Raw genomic sequence first — 15,272 nt, forward strand, 5'->3', positions numbered from 1 at the left:
TGATGACCCTAATAATAATTATTATTATTATTATCTCCCCTTTACAGTCAAGGTCACACAGCTAGTAAGTGATGGAGCTGGGATTTCAAACCAAGTAGCCTGGCTCCAAAGTATTTACTTTTAATTACTCTGCAATATAAGGAAACCATCCTTACTCTACATTCTGACTTTGCCCACACATTTTAGGATTGACTATACGCCAGGCTGTTCTAAGTGCTTTACATATGTTATCTCATTTAAACCCTACGAAGTCCTGGTGAGATGCGTACTCTCATCCACATTTTGCAAATATGGAAACTAAAGCTCATAAAAATTATATTACTTATATAAGGTCATGGAACAAATAAGTGGTCGAGCCAAGACTTGAACCCATGTCTCACTCACTATACCATATTCTTTTTTCAGAATGTATTGTACATATATAAATATACATATACAAATACATGTACAACACAGGGAATCCAAGTTCTCAGTAAGCTTACATGGTAAGAAAAGAGACAAACACATGAACTTCTGGTTTTATTTTTAATTTTAAAAATATGACAAAGATGATTGGAATCATATTTTCCCTTTGACCTTGGGGGCAAAGATGATATCCTATTTTTGTTTTGATCCCTACACTAAGCACAGTGCTGGTGAGTAAAAACAAAAAATAAAAAAGAAAGGATGATAAAATGGTCCTTGAACAAAAGTTATTATCAACCTCAAAGAAAGCCTGGAAAATATCTCTTGAAGGAGAGTAAGGACAAAGTACCTGGTGGGTTTCTACATTAGATGGTGCTGGACAGGAGGGTAGGATAGTGTGGTAGGCACTGTGGCCAGCAGAGTAATGGCCCCCAAAGATGTCCATGTCCTACTCTCCAGAACCTATGGATACATTACCTTATATGGCATAAGGGGCTTTGTGGATATGATTAAGGACCTTGAGATGGTGAGATTACCCCAGATTATCCAGGTTGGCCCAGTATGATCACAAGCATCCTTAAAAGTGAAAGAGGGAGGCAGACGAGTCAGAGTTAGAGAGGACATGTGATGACAGAAGCAGAGATTCAAGAAATATACTTTGAAGATAGAGGAAAAGACCATAGGCCAAGGAATGTTAAGCAGCCTTTAGAAGCTGAAAGAGGCAAGGTTTCTCCTCTAGAACCTCCAGATAGAACACAGCCATGCTGACACCAGGATTTTAGGTCCTGGAGACCTATTTTGGTCTTCTGACCCCCAGAACTATAAGATAATAAATTTGTATTGTTTTAAGCCACTAATCGTGAGGCAATTTGTTACAGCAGTGATGGGAAACTGATACAGAAGCCAAGTTATCAATCATCCTCACAGTCCAAAGAAATGGCTTTTATTTTTTATTTTTTTTAAAGATTTTACTTATTTATTTGACAGAGAGAGACACAGTGAGAGAGGGAACACAAGCAGAGGGAATGGGAGAGGGAGAAGCAGGCTTCCCGCGGAGCAGGGAGCCCGATGCGGGGCTCCATCCCAGGACCCTGGGATCACGATCTGAGCCGAAGGCAGACGCTTAACGACTGAGCCACCCAGGCGCCCCAAGAAATGGCTTTTAAAGAGGACAAAACTGACGAAGCCAAAGAATATACACAAAGAATAAGATTAATACATTTAATGCTGTAAAATTTCCACATATCCAAAATAAAAGATAAAGGACAAACTGAGGGAAATACCTGTGATAAATATGACAGAGAGAGAGAAGTCATTTTAGCATTGAAAAAGAGTTCTTCCAAATTAGAAAAAAAAAATAGCATCCTGATGGAAAAGTGAAAAAAGGACATAAATAGATAATACCCAGGAAGAATGCAAGTGACAATAAGCACACGTTTAAAAAAACCCATCTCATTTTAAATGAGGAAATGCAAATTAAAACAAAACTGAGATGCCATTTTTAATTTATAAAACTGGGACAGACTTTTTTTTTTAAACTTATATTTAAAGTGAACAAGAATTCCACCAGATTGGCAGTCTGTTACCACTGCTGGTAACAGTGTCCATCCACGGGTTCTTCATAAAAAACAATTTGCTTGTATGTATGACAGGTATGAAAATGTTTACATTTTTGATCCAGTGGTTCTACATTTAGGGACCGGGGTGGTTATTCTTCTACCTCTCCAAATCCTTACTAGACCCCTCTCTGGCCTACGCTACGCCCTCTATGGATTAGATCGCTGGCTCCCTTGCTCTCTAGCTTTCAGTTGGGTTTAGCCAATGAAGGCACTGAAAGAACAGAGGGCAGAAGAAGAGAGATTTGGAGACAGTTACTCCCCACCCCGTGCTCTCTCCCTTCAGCTAGGGTTTTATGAGTGGCTTTGTGCCTCCAAACTGGTGGTTCTCAAATTTAAGTGCATCAGAATCACCTGGGGGCCTTGCGTCTGATTCAGTAGGATGGGGCAAGGCCTGAGAACTTGAATTTCTCGTAGGTTTCCAGTTGTTGCTGATCCTGCTGGTCCAAGGACCACACTTTGAGAGGCACTGCTTTAAGGCCACAACTCCTAGTGGGACAACCCTGATTCCCCAGCAGAGGCTTCCTCTTCTCCAGTAACACTGGGGCCCAGCCCTCCCCCTCAGGTCTAGGCGTGGTAAGGGCTTGTTTGCCAATCCTGAGCACTTTACCATTGCTTGTTGTTTCCTTGACCCTGCCCACACCTCTTGTAATCAGTCTCTTCATGAAAGTCTCTTGAATGAGCATTTTGAATATACCATCAGTTTCCTGCTAAAATTCTGGCTGATGTAAGGATTTATCCCTAGGGAAATTATTAAAGATGTAGACACAGACTCAGGTGCAAGAATGTTCTTTGCAGCATAACTTACAAGAGCAAAAACATTAGAAACAAGGTGAGTGCTCAACAACGGGGGCAAGATGAATGTTATGCAGTTGTGAATTATAATTATAATTTTACTGGCTACTCTGGGAAGGTTTAGGTGAAAACAAGATTTAAAACCGTACTTAGAGATGTTCCCAATTTTGTAAGTATACGTGGATGTTCTTGTATAAGGCTCAAATTGAGATGAAATTGGGAAAAAGAGAGTAGTTTATGTGACGATGACTCCATACAGAGTTTATCGGAGGAGAATCTGATTTGTCAGTATATTCGTATGAGTGGTAGTTGTAAACCACAGGTGTAATTCCAATCTAAAGTTTTCCTCCTTTATTTCCAGTTGGCTTTGACATTGATATCACATTTAATATTGTATACATACAAATATTTATATTAAATATAATTAATTTAGATTCTATTATATTTAATTAATAAAATAAAAATATGCTTAAATAGTGAGGAATAAGAAGTATATTCTAGTAATGGAATTCTTCATGTCACAATTTCTTTTTATACAAGCCCTTTAAACACATGGACTCAGACCACAAATATTTACTGAGTGCCTGCCCTCAAGGAAGTTACAGTCTAGGAGAGTACTTAGGACACAAATAAAGATGCAACGTGCAATAGTAGAAAGAACACAACCTGGAATTAAAACACCAGAGTCTGGGATTTGTCACAAGTGCAATTTAGCAGTCCGTGAAATGTTTTGCAGGGTATGTAGTAGAACGTAAATTATAAAGCTCAATTATGGAATCAGGGAATCATGAAAAGCTTTTCTATCAGAGACTGAACGCTCTGTGGCATGCATAGCAAGTGTGTGTTTACCAAGTTGGAGTTAACATTAGCCTGTCCTTTTAATTCTTCTCCACTTCAGAAAGGACATAGGCATCCATATCCTTCTCACTACAGATACATAATTACGGAAGTTTGGGCATATTGGTTACATTGAGAATGAAATTTCAAAAATTAGAGCTGATGGTTGAAACAGAGGTGGCATTATTCTTAGTGACGCAAGAGAGCATGTTATTCCAAACTCTTAAATAGGGTAGGTTTCCATAAAGAGGACTGGGGGGCTGCTTAGGAATCCAGCTTATGGAAAGTAAGCAGTACCTTTGTAGGAGCCAGAGATAAAATGATTTTTCAAAATAAGCAATAGAAGAAAAGACAACCCAATAATGGACTAATGGCCTTCAACTGATAGTGACTGAGGCCTTCCAGTAAAATTTGAATGTAGGATAAAACTGAGACCCTGGATTGAGCGATGAGCAGCTAAGATGCAGTGAAATTCCCAATTCTGACATTCCCCTCTCTGATCACAGCATCCCGATACTCTAATGATCCCACTCCTTTGCTCCTGCAGGACCTACTCTTTGTCCAAATAATAAGTTCCATTTTTGACTTCTGCCTTTTTTTTTTTTTGACTTTTGCCTTTTCTTTCAAAATATCCACCTGCCGCAACTTCATTTACCTTCCTACCTGGTCGGACTCTGCCAGCCTTGCCAGTGGTGCTCTTGTCTGGACACTGGACTGGACTCTTTCATCAGCGTGTGAACTTGTGCTACAGGCTGCCTGGCCAGACTTGGAGCTCAGAAAATCCCTAAGGTCTATTTTCTTTGCTCACACTCAGAAGCTCACACTCGGTAGAGTCACAGAGGTAATCTCCACGTCTGTCTAAAACAGTGATAGAAGATGTAATGAAAAATCACTTTCAAATTCCTTCCTAATTAACCAGGAAAACATGTTAAACGAGAAAAATCTTCAATGAACGTACCATAAAATGAAAAGAGTCAGATTCTCTTAAGAAATAGACTCATCCTGCCTACCTATCTGAAGGAGGATTGAAATACAAGAGCCTGGTTCTTGCTCATTACTTGTTGCCACAGTGACCAGGATTCAGTAACTAAAGGCATTGGCATTCCACTCATCGTAGGCCATTTATTATCAGGTAGGGAAGCCACAGAATGGGATTCTTAGGTATCCTAGGACTCAGAAACCAGATTGTCTTCCCAGATGAGTGGTCCTAAAGGCCTGCTTCAGAACCCAACATATTAATCAACATTAAAAAAATATTTTATTTATTTATTTGACAGAGAGAGACACAGTGAGAGAGGGAACACAAGCAGGGGGAGCGGCGGAGGGAGAGGGAGTAGCAGGCTTCCTGCTGAGTAGAGAGCCCAATGCGGGGCTTGATCCCAGGACCCTGGGATCATGACCTGAGCTGAAGGCAGACACTTAACCAACTGAGCCACCCAGGCGTCCCTTAATCAACATTTAGATTCAATAAAAGAAGAGTGGTGGCTGAAACTGGATTGGGGAAATCAGTAAGGTAAGTTAAATATACAGAACTAAATTGAATTTATACAAATAGTGTATATATTTGAAATAAAGTTCCTTGAAACAGATGATTTATATTATTCAACACAATGCTACAGTCTATGACTACAGTCTAAATGAAAAAGGAAAAAAATACATATACAAGAAAGGAGAAGCTTCACCAAAGGAAACCAAAGCCCTGGGTTTTACAACCTTCAGAAAGGGGAGTAATATTCTTATGTTGCTCTTGATTTTAATAATGAGATGGTAAAAATCTAAGAATGGTTTAATTGAAACAGGATGCTTTCCTTCTTAATTATTGCAGAGAATAGGAACAAACTAATAGTCCATATCTAAAGAGAGGAAAAGGATTAAAACCCAGGAAGTATAAAATGAGACATTTTATTTCTGTAACAATTAAAATGGCCATTTGCCTCTTTTTCTGCCCAGCACCCCTGCATTTTTCTGAGAAAAGCTTCCTATGTCCCCATCCCTACTCTAACCATAGACTCCACATGGAGATAACATCGTTTTGCGTGATCTTACTTACCTGGACTAGGTTACCTAGAAGTGAACATCTGACCTAAGCTCACCCACTCACCACCCAGCCCTGTGAACTGATCCAGCACATAGGTTGGCACGTACTGTGAACACCATACTCCTCCTCCAGGGTTTATTCAACAGGACCTACATGCACAGGTTTCTTGTTTCTTAGGAGATAAAGCCTGGAAGATGTGTGGAGTGGTGGGTATGGACAAAAGTAGAGAGAAGCCAAGAGGTGAGGCAGAGCAAGAGAATCTTGGTAATATCAAGTCTCTGGCTCACTGGGTCTCTATTTAGCTACACTCTTATCCTTTCTGGTTGCAGGAGCCAATGAATTTCTATTTTGCCTAAGCTAATTGAAGATGAATTTCTAGATCGTGCAACCAAATACACAAATGCAAAGATTATGACTATGAATGTAAATGAGCTCAATTCTCTTAGTAAACAGTAAAATACTCAGATTGGAATGGAAAATGAAATACGGTTATTTAAAAGAATACCTTCTGAAATAAAAAGGTAGAACAAAATGATTTGCAAATACCAACCCAGACAGATATTTAAGACAAATACAATTCAAAGCTGAAATCATGAACAGTGTCATTCCTTTGAGTTGATTAATAGCATGATCTATAGAAAAGGCAAAGTAGGGTTGATGTAGCAGCTCAAGAATATCTTCAAGGAACTTTTATATTTCTGTTTCATCATTCTTGGCATGTGACTCTCATTTTGGTTACAAAATAGACGCTTCAGCTTCAGACATCAGTTCTGTGTTCCAGGCAGGAAGAGGGAGAGAAGGCATGGCATTTAAATTAAGAAAGCAAAACTCCTTAGGAATCACTGGCAGACTTCTGTTTTACGTTGTATTGGTAGGTAAAGTATTGCATGGCTGTCACTATTGCAAGGGAGGCTGAGCATTTATAAGCAGGGCCCATTGCCACCCCAAATCGTAATTCTATTGCACGAAAAGGGGGATAATGGAAATTGCATAGGCAACTTGCAGTGGCTGGTCCACCTGTCAAAAGTAATATAAACTGGCCGCTCTGACACCTCTTTGGTAGTAACTACAAATCGGTGAAATCCTATTGGAAAGTAATTTGGCAGTGCGTAGCCTGCAAAGTCTTTACATCCTTTGATCCAGTTGTGAATTGGGAAATTTCTCTTCCACACTCGTCTGATCTTCATGAGAAATATTTTTCCTAAATTTCCCCTTTGCAAAGCTCCAGTCTCCAGCTTCCCCAGGGAAGATAGAGTGACTTCCCTGCTTAGTTAGTTTAAGGTAAGAAATAGGTATCCATATTTCAGTTGTCCCTTTTTTCCTCTTGGGGCCATCTCTTTATTTTTTAAAAAAGATTTTATTTACTTATTTGACAGAGAGAGAGAGAGACAGTGAGAGAGTGAACACAAGCAGGCGGAGTGGGAGAGGGAGAAGCAGGCTTCCCGCGGAGCAGGGAGCCCGACGCGGGGCTCGATCCCAGGACCCTGGGATCATGACTTGAGTCGAAGCAGACGCTTAACGGCTGAGCCGCCCAGGCGCCCAGGGGCCATCTCTTTATAGGAAGCACACATTTTGGCTGGCTCCATTATGCCACTGGTGTTTTACAGCATTAGGTCCATTCAGATGTGTCTCTGACAGGTGGAAAGGATGCCTAGTTCTGTGTCTCAGGCTGCCACACACATAAGCCACCTCCTCCAACCCAGCCTTTATCAATAATTAAGGGGATATTTAAAATTAGCTTGGTTCTATAAAGAAATGTTAGGATTTTGGTTGATTGCACTGGTATCCTATGTTCAACTTTCTGAAGAACTACCAAAATGTTTTCCAAAGGGACTTAACCATTTTACATTCCCACCAGCAGTGTGTATGTGTATATATGGTACTAGTCCCTTATCAGATACATAATTTGCAAATATTTTCTACCATTCTGTGGGTTGTCTTTTCACTTTCTTGATAGTATTCTTTGAAGCACAAAGGTTTTAAGTTTGATTAAGTCCAATCTATGTATTTTTCTCTGTTGTCTGTGCTTTTTCACTTGATCCAAGGTGATGACAATTTACACTTTTGATTTTATAAAGAAACTTACAGCTTTAGCACTTACATTTAAGTCTTTGGTCCATTTCAAGTTAGATTTTTCTGTATGTTATGAAATTGAGATCCAACATCATTCTCTTGCATGTGGATATTCAGTCGTACCAGCACCATTTGTTGAAGAGATGGATTATTCTTTCCCCATTAAATGGTTTTGACACTCTTGTTGAAATCAATTGGCCATTGATGTTTAAGGTTTATTTGTGGACAATCAATTCTATTCCATCATTTTTATATGTATCCTTATGGTCTTGATTACTGGAGCTTTGTAGTAAGTTTTGAAGTTGGGAAATGTGAGTCCTCAGCTTTGTTATGCTTTTTAAATATTGTTTTGGCTATTCTAGTCCCTTGATTTTCCATGGGATTTTGATGTCCATTTATCAGTTTTTCAAAAAAAAAACCTCTCTGGGATTTTGATAGTGAATCAGTTGAATTGGTAGACCAATTTGTGGATTTTTGCCTGTAATTTCAATTTTAATTTCTTCTTTAATCAAGAATTATTTTTAAAAATGCTTGCCTATCTTTTACTTTGTTACTCTATTTTTCTTACAACATAATTAGAAAGTGTGACTTTGTGAGTTCTGTTGTTTGGATTTCACTGAAATAATCTTTGTTCTCTGATCCCAAATCCATTTATTTGATAATATTCCCTTGTCATTTGAAAAGAACACTCACCATGAATTCATTATGTGTGTATGTAGATGTTCTCAAATCATGTTATTTAAACCGTTGGTTATTTTTATTTAGTGATATGTCTATTTATAAGAGGGTTTGCTGGGGTGCCTGGGTGGATCAGTCAGTTAAGCATCTGCCTTCGGCTTGGGTCATGATCCCAGAGTCCTGGGATCGGGCCCCATGTAGGGCTCCCTGCTCAGCGAGGAGTCTGTTTCTCCCTCTTCCTCTGCTCTTCCCCTGGCTTGTTCTCTCTCTCTCTCAAATAAATAAATAAAATCTTTAAAAATATATAAGAGGGTTTGCTATTAACTTTCATCATGATTGTGGATTTGTAAGTATCTATTCCTAAAGTTTAAAATCCTATAATTTGAAGTTATGCTGTTAGATTATAAAGATTCATAACTGTTTTATTTTCATAGTCACTTGTTCTTTACATTCCATTTTCCCCTCCAGTGACTAAAAAATGTACTATATCCCTTCGAAAGTTTTTTTTATATTGAAATATAATTAACATACAGTGTTACATGAGTTTCAGGTATACAACATAATGATGCAACAATTTTATATATTACTCAGTGCTCACCACGATAAGTGTAGCCATCATCTGTCACCAACGTTTTTACAGTTTTATTGACTATATTCCCTATGTTGTACTTTATTTTGTAACTGGAAGTTTGTACCTCTTAATCCCCTTTATCTATTTCACCCATTCCCCCCACCACCTCTGCTCTGGCAACCACCCGCTCGTTCTCTATATTTAAGTCTGGTTTCTTGTTGATCTCGTTTGTTGTTGTTCGTTCATTTGTTTTGTTTCTTAATTTCACATATGAGTGAAATCATATGGTGTTTGTCTTTCTCTGACTTATTTCCCATAGGACTATACCCTCTAGGTCCATCCACATTGAGGCAAATGGCAATATTTCATTCTTCTTTATGGCTGAGTAATATTCCATTGTATATATTAAATTTCCATTTTACTAATCAACAACTAGAGTTAATCAGCATTCTCTGAAGAAGACATTGAACTTCAGTGCTCTTTTTTTTTATCCTTTCCATGGCCCCCTCTTCACTACTTGACATCTTGAAGTCAGCTGGAATTCTATTTCTAGAAAATTAATTTTTTACATTGTGTATTAATACTTAGTCATAACGGTAACTTTCACAGATTCCTTTATTGTGATAATTAAATGAGGTAATGCATGAAAAGTGTTTGACATGATGCTTGGCATATGTTAATTATTCAATAGTGTTTGCAATGATGATGAGGATTATCAAGATTATTACCATTCTCTACAAGCTCTCTTTTGATGATCTTTATCCTCAGCTTTCATTATCACTACCACCTGGATGATTTCCTTCCTAACCTATGTCACCTACCTGGCCACCACTCCTGGGCTTATTTTATTTTCAGTTTTTATTGCAGATCACTACCTAAATATTCCATCAAGACACCCATCTCGATACATTCAAATTAAACTATCTTTTTTTTTTTTTTTAATAAAAACAATCCCACAGCATTTATTGTCCTCTGGTAATAACATAAACAATACGAACAAATGTTTTAGAACTACACTCCCAACAAAGGACATCTAAAAAAACAAACTACATGGCCTTCTCAAGAATTTCTCCCTTCATTGATCATTTCTAGTTGGAGACACTTCGGAGCAGGGTAATATTGTCTCCTTTTAGCATGATCCAACCCAGTTGTTTTCTTGACTTTGTTTTAGAATGAATCTCTTCGACATCATCTAATACGAGGTTCATGTACTCATCAAAACCAATGATATAGCCCTCTATTCGCATGTTCACTTGCTCATAAAGCCACACCTGAATTTGAGATCTATTTTGCAAGTAACTGAAGATGAGGTTGATGGGCTGAACCATCATCTCCTGCACTTTTTGGCCCTGGCCACGGTACGCCATGGTGGAAGCCGACAAAGATCGCACGCTACCTCCCAAATTAAACTATCTTTTAATTTCCCAATTTCTGGTAATGGAACAGGCATTCTCCCTGATCTCTGATCTGGAAATCTTGGAGACATCTTTGCTGTTCCTCTTAGATTGCCCACATCCCCCAGCAGATAGTCGAGCTCAGTGCCTGTATCATGTAGTTGGACGGTCAATGTTAGTCTTCTTCCTCCTCCTTTAACTTTAATACATTGCAAAGTCCTGTAAACACTTTAAAAAATTCTATTTACCTTCCTCTTTATGACCCCATCCTCCCAATGTTTTACTTTCCATCCAGCATTTAGACTCCTAGTTTTCTTTCTTATTTTCTGATTTCTCCTCTCTTCTGCTATCCTTACTGTTCAATCCCTTCAAAGATTGTGCCAATCATGTATTTATTATATACTACCTAACAGGCTCCTTGTTATGAACATAAGTCTAAAATCCCCAGTCTCTGACTGAAATGGATCTAACCTACAACAGCAACTACTCCCTTTATGGACACTGTGGGTCAGTGAATCTGGCACACTGGTTCCTCCCTGAAAACCCCAAACATTCTGTGAACTTTTTGGTTTTATCTTTGATATTCCTTCTGCCTAGAAAGCTTTCTTGAGCCATCTCTGTCAAAACTCTACCTATTCAAAACCACCCTTGTCATAAAGCCTTGGTTCACGTACTAGATAGGACTTGTCCTATTTATAAGCCACCCTAGCATTCTGTATGCCTCTATTAGTGATGGAAAATTTTTTTTCCTTTAAATTAAAGATTTCCAGAATTTATTATCTTGACAATTTACCAGATTGTAAGATGTTTAAGGGGCTTTGCCCTACTCATCTTTTAATCTTCTGTAGGCCCTTAGTAGTACAGCATATTTCACAAAGTTGATGTTCAATAAATATTTGTTGAATTGAATAAAGATTGTATCACTTAAGACAAAGAAAAAAAATCATTCTGAAAGCATGACCAAGGTTTCTTTTTTTTCCCTTAGATTTATTTATTTATTTATTTGAGAGAGAGGGAGGGTAGCGTGCGTGCGTGAGTTGGGGGGAGGTGAGAGGCAGAGGGTGACTCCTCAAACAGACTCCGAGCTGAGCAGGGAGCCTGACACGGCGTTCCATCCCAAGACCCTGAGATCATGACCTGAGCCAAAATCAAGAGTCAGCAGCTCAACCAACTGAGCCACATGGCTCCCCATGACCAAAGTTTCTTAAGCATATTATGTCAAATAAAGGTTTGTTCAAACACGAAATTGCTATTTTCTATATATGAAGCTTTGCTTGGAGAATGAACTAGCTAAACATGTCTCTGAATGACACAAGAGAAGGCACACGACCTTGTTATGGTGGCAAACCTGAAGGAACCATGTACTTTGTAAGAAAACCAGACCACAGAAACAGCTGTGGCATATGAATAGAGGTCTTTCTGAATATTTGATGAAGTGCCAGAGGTTGCCCTTTGTACACAGCTTATGACAGACACAACTTTAGAAATCGTTGGCTCTCCATGTTGCTTTTGTTCACAGAGATAGTAAAGACAGCTCTCCACCACTACCCTGTGTAGCCTGAGTAGATGCAAGAAAATAATGGGCTCTAAGTCTGGGAATGCAGATTGCAGCCCCATTCTGGAGGAATTTGAAGGCTGGTATTGGGGTGTTATGGAGTAAGCAGCTCATTGACGTTTTTTATTGTTCTTGTTTCCTGTTGTTGGTTTTTGATCTTGGGTGCACCATCATAGAGGTATGCTTCAGGAAAATTAACCACACAGCAGAGAGGAGGTTGGCTTGAATAGACCTACAGACTTAGCTGGTGTACTTACAATAGAATAGAAAGTGGTCAAATGAAGTAAAGTGGCAGAAGTAATAGAGGGGAGGGAAATCATGCTGATGTTGGAAACTATTATAAAGGAATTAACAACTGACCTGTGAATGATTATGATGGTCAGGATAAGGACAAACCAGAAATAGCTCCTAAAGTTTTGACACAGGGAAAGGAGAGAGACCGTCATAGGATGGAGGCAGGGATGGGGGTTGTGGGAAGAGACCCTAGAGGAATTGGAAAGGTTACTCTTTTTCCTCCTGAGAAAATGAGTTTTTGTCTTACTTCTCCCATTTTTCCTTCCCAGTCTCTTCTTTTATCTGCCCCTTTAAAAGCTAGAATTTTGGACAAGTCACTAATATCCAAGCAATGCAAATCAATTAGCTACCACTTTTCATGCAGCAAATGGAACAAAATTTAATAGGATTTATCATAGCCAGGGTTTTTATCAGTGTAGAAAAAAAAAAAGATATGGTTATATGCTCCTAGAGAGGAGTATAAATTGGGAATTGGTTTTATGATCAGAGGTCCATATATTATATAGTTTGGCTTTTTACACTTTATTATTTTATTTTTATTTTTTAAAGATTTATTTATTTTATTTTAGAGAGAGTGAGCACAAGCAGGAGGGACAGAGGGAGAGGGAGAGAGAATCTCAGGCAGACTCCTGGCTATGCGCAAAGCCATACACGGGCCTTGATCCCACGACCCTGAGATCAGGTGCTGAGCCAAAATCGAAGAGTCAATGGCTCAAATGACCGCACCACCCAGGTGCCCAGGCTTTTTAGACTTTACATCAAATTTATTGTTATATAATTGACATATAATAAAATACTCCCTTTTAAGTGAACTATTAGGTGAGTTTTGACATAAGTGTGCCTGTGTAACTACTACCTCAATCAAAATAAAAATAATTTTTCATCATCTCCCCAAATTCACTCATGTCCCTTTACTGTCATTTTCTGTCCATCCCCTACCAAAGATCCACTTTATTCCGCTTTCTGTCACTAGGTATTAATTTTTCCCATTTTAATATTTCAAATAAATGGAATCATACAGTTTGCACTTTTTTTGTGTCTATCTTTTTAACTAAAAAGGCAAGGGGAGCTCCTCTCTACTCACTAAGTGAGAAGCTGCTCCATTCATGAATTGTTTAATAAAACCAATTAGATCTTCACATTAAGGAAAAAAGGTTTTGAAATGTCTTAGACTGATGTGTACTAGTAGTTCATTTCTGATTATTACTGAGTAGTTCCAATATGGTTCCAATTTTAGTAGTTCCACTAAAACTTGTTTATCTAGTTACCCGTTGATAGATTCTGTTTCCAGTTTTTGCCTGTTAGGAATAAAGCTATTAACATTCATATTTAAGTCTTCATGTGGGTGTATATTTCATTTCCCTTGGGCAAATACCTAGGAGTGGAATTGCTAGATGATATGGTAAGTGTATGCCTAACCTTGTAAGAAACTGCCAAATTGTTATCCAAGGTAGGTGTACCACTCTACTTTCCCACCAGCAGTGTATGAACACGCTCCACATCCTTGCCAACACTTGGTTAGGGGCACCCTTTCCAATTTTACTCATTCTAGTAGGTGCACAGCGGTATTTCATTGTATTTTAATCTGCATCACTCTAATAACTACTGATGTTGACATACCGTTGGGTGTTTATTGGTCAGTTGCGTATCTTCTTTTGAGAAGTATCTGTTCAAATACTTTGCACATTTTAAAATTTGGTGGTTTGTCTTCTTATTGAATTACAAGTGTTTGAGATTCGAGTTCTTTATCAGATATACGTATTGTGAATAATATCTCCTAGTCTGTGGCTTGCCTTTTCATTTTGTTAAAGGTGATTTTCGAAGAGCATAAGTTTTTAGTTTCAATAACATCTAATATATCACTTTTTAAAAAAATGACCAGAACTTCGGGAGCTCAGCTTAAGAAAATGTAAGCCTTGGGGGCCTGGGTGGCTCAGTCGGTTAAGCTTCTGACCCTTGGTTTCGGCTCAGGTCACGATCTCATGGGTCATGGGATCAAGCTCCACATGGGGTCCTGCGCTCAGCGGGAGTCTGCTTGGGGGTTCTCTCCTTCTGCTCCTTCTGAAACTTACTCTCGCTTTCTCTCTCTCTCTCTCAAATAAATAATCTTTAAAAAAAAAAAAAAAGAAAAAAGAAAATGCAAGCCTCAGCATTGGTTTCCTACCTGTCTGTTCCCTACCTGGAATGCTTGAATGCTGCAGAGCTGGGCTAGAATCTAGACAAATTTTACAAAACCTCATGAATGTGACAGCCACTTTTGTTTATATTAATAGGTATCATTTCATGGGTATATACTGTGCAATAAGCAGGGTGCTAAATACGTCATATAAAATTTTTCATTTCATTCTTACAAAAGCCTCACTGGAGAGGAAACTTGGATATAGAGTAATAAAATAATTAGACTAAAGGCTTAAATATTAGCAGTGGTGGAACTAGACTATACTTGACTCTAAAACCCTTTGATTCTTAAAAACTGTGCAGTGTCCTATCTCAGAAATCTCTGTATCTGTCAAATTCATGAAGTGGAGGTCCTCTTACTGCTGCTTTTGGCTGTTTCCTGATGGCAAACACAGTTGTGGAACTGTGGGGTTTTCTGTTCCTCTATTAGGGCAGTTACATCAGCTTCCCGACCTCTCGATTGTAGCTACAGTGTTTTGTCTTTGTTTGTTTGTTTAATTGGTTTGGGTTTTAGCTTTAATAGTTCTCGTGGCAAACTCCAGGTTCCTTACCTTCCTGCTTCTGTCAGAAGAGGTAACTCTCCTGGGAGTTTCATGGTGTTCAGGGAGTCATTCCAGGATCTCAGCTTATAACCCAGTCTTCCAGCCCTTCCACTGATTTTGTAATAATCAAACTTTCTGTATTATATCACTTTCTGCTTAAAATACTTCACGTGGCATCTCTTTCCATCACTGAACCCTGCCTGATACACATGGTCTGGACAGATATTCAACAAAGGCTTGAGCAACTATTAATCAGAAGTGGGGCAGTTCAAAACTGTGGAAAGAGCCAAGATGTC

At 38.7% G+C, this 15,272-nt stretch overlaps 1 pseudogene; it reads right to left on the reverse strand.

Annotated features, from left to right (window-relative positions):
- Positions 1-10,036: 10,036 nt before the first annotated feature.
- Positions 10,037-10,406, reverse strand: LOC102746457 (small nuclear ribonucleoprotein E pseudogene; annotated as a pseudogene).
- Between the last annotated feature and the right edge of the window lie 4,866 nt (positions 10,407-15,272).

The sequence above is a fragment of the Leptonychotes weddellii genome, chromosome 5 (genome assembly GCF_054177405.1).
Source record: "Leptonychotes weddellii isolate Sample4059 chromosome 5, ASM5417740v2, whole genome shotgun sequence".
Taxonomy (NCBI): Eukaryota; Metazoa; Chordata; class Mammalia; order Carnivora; family Phocidae; genus Leptonychotes; species Leptonychotes weddellii.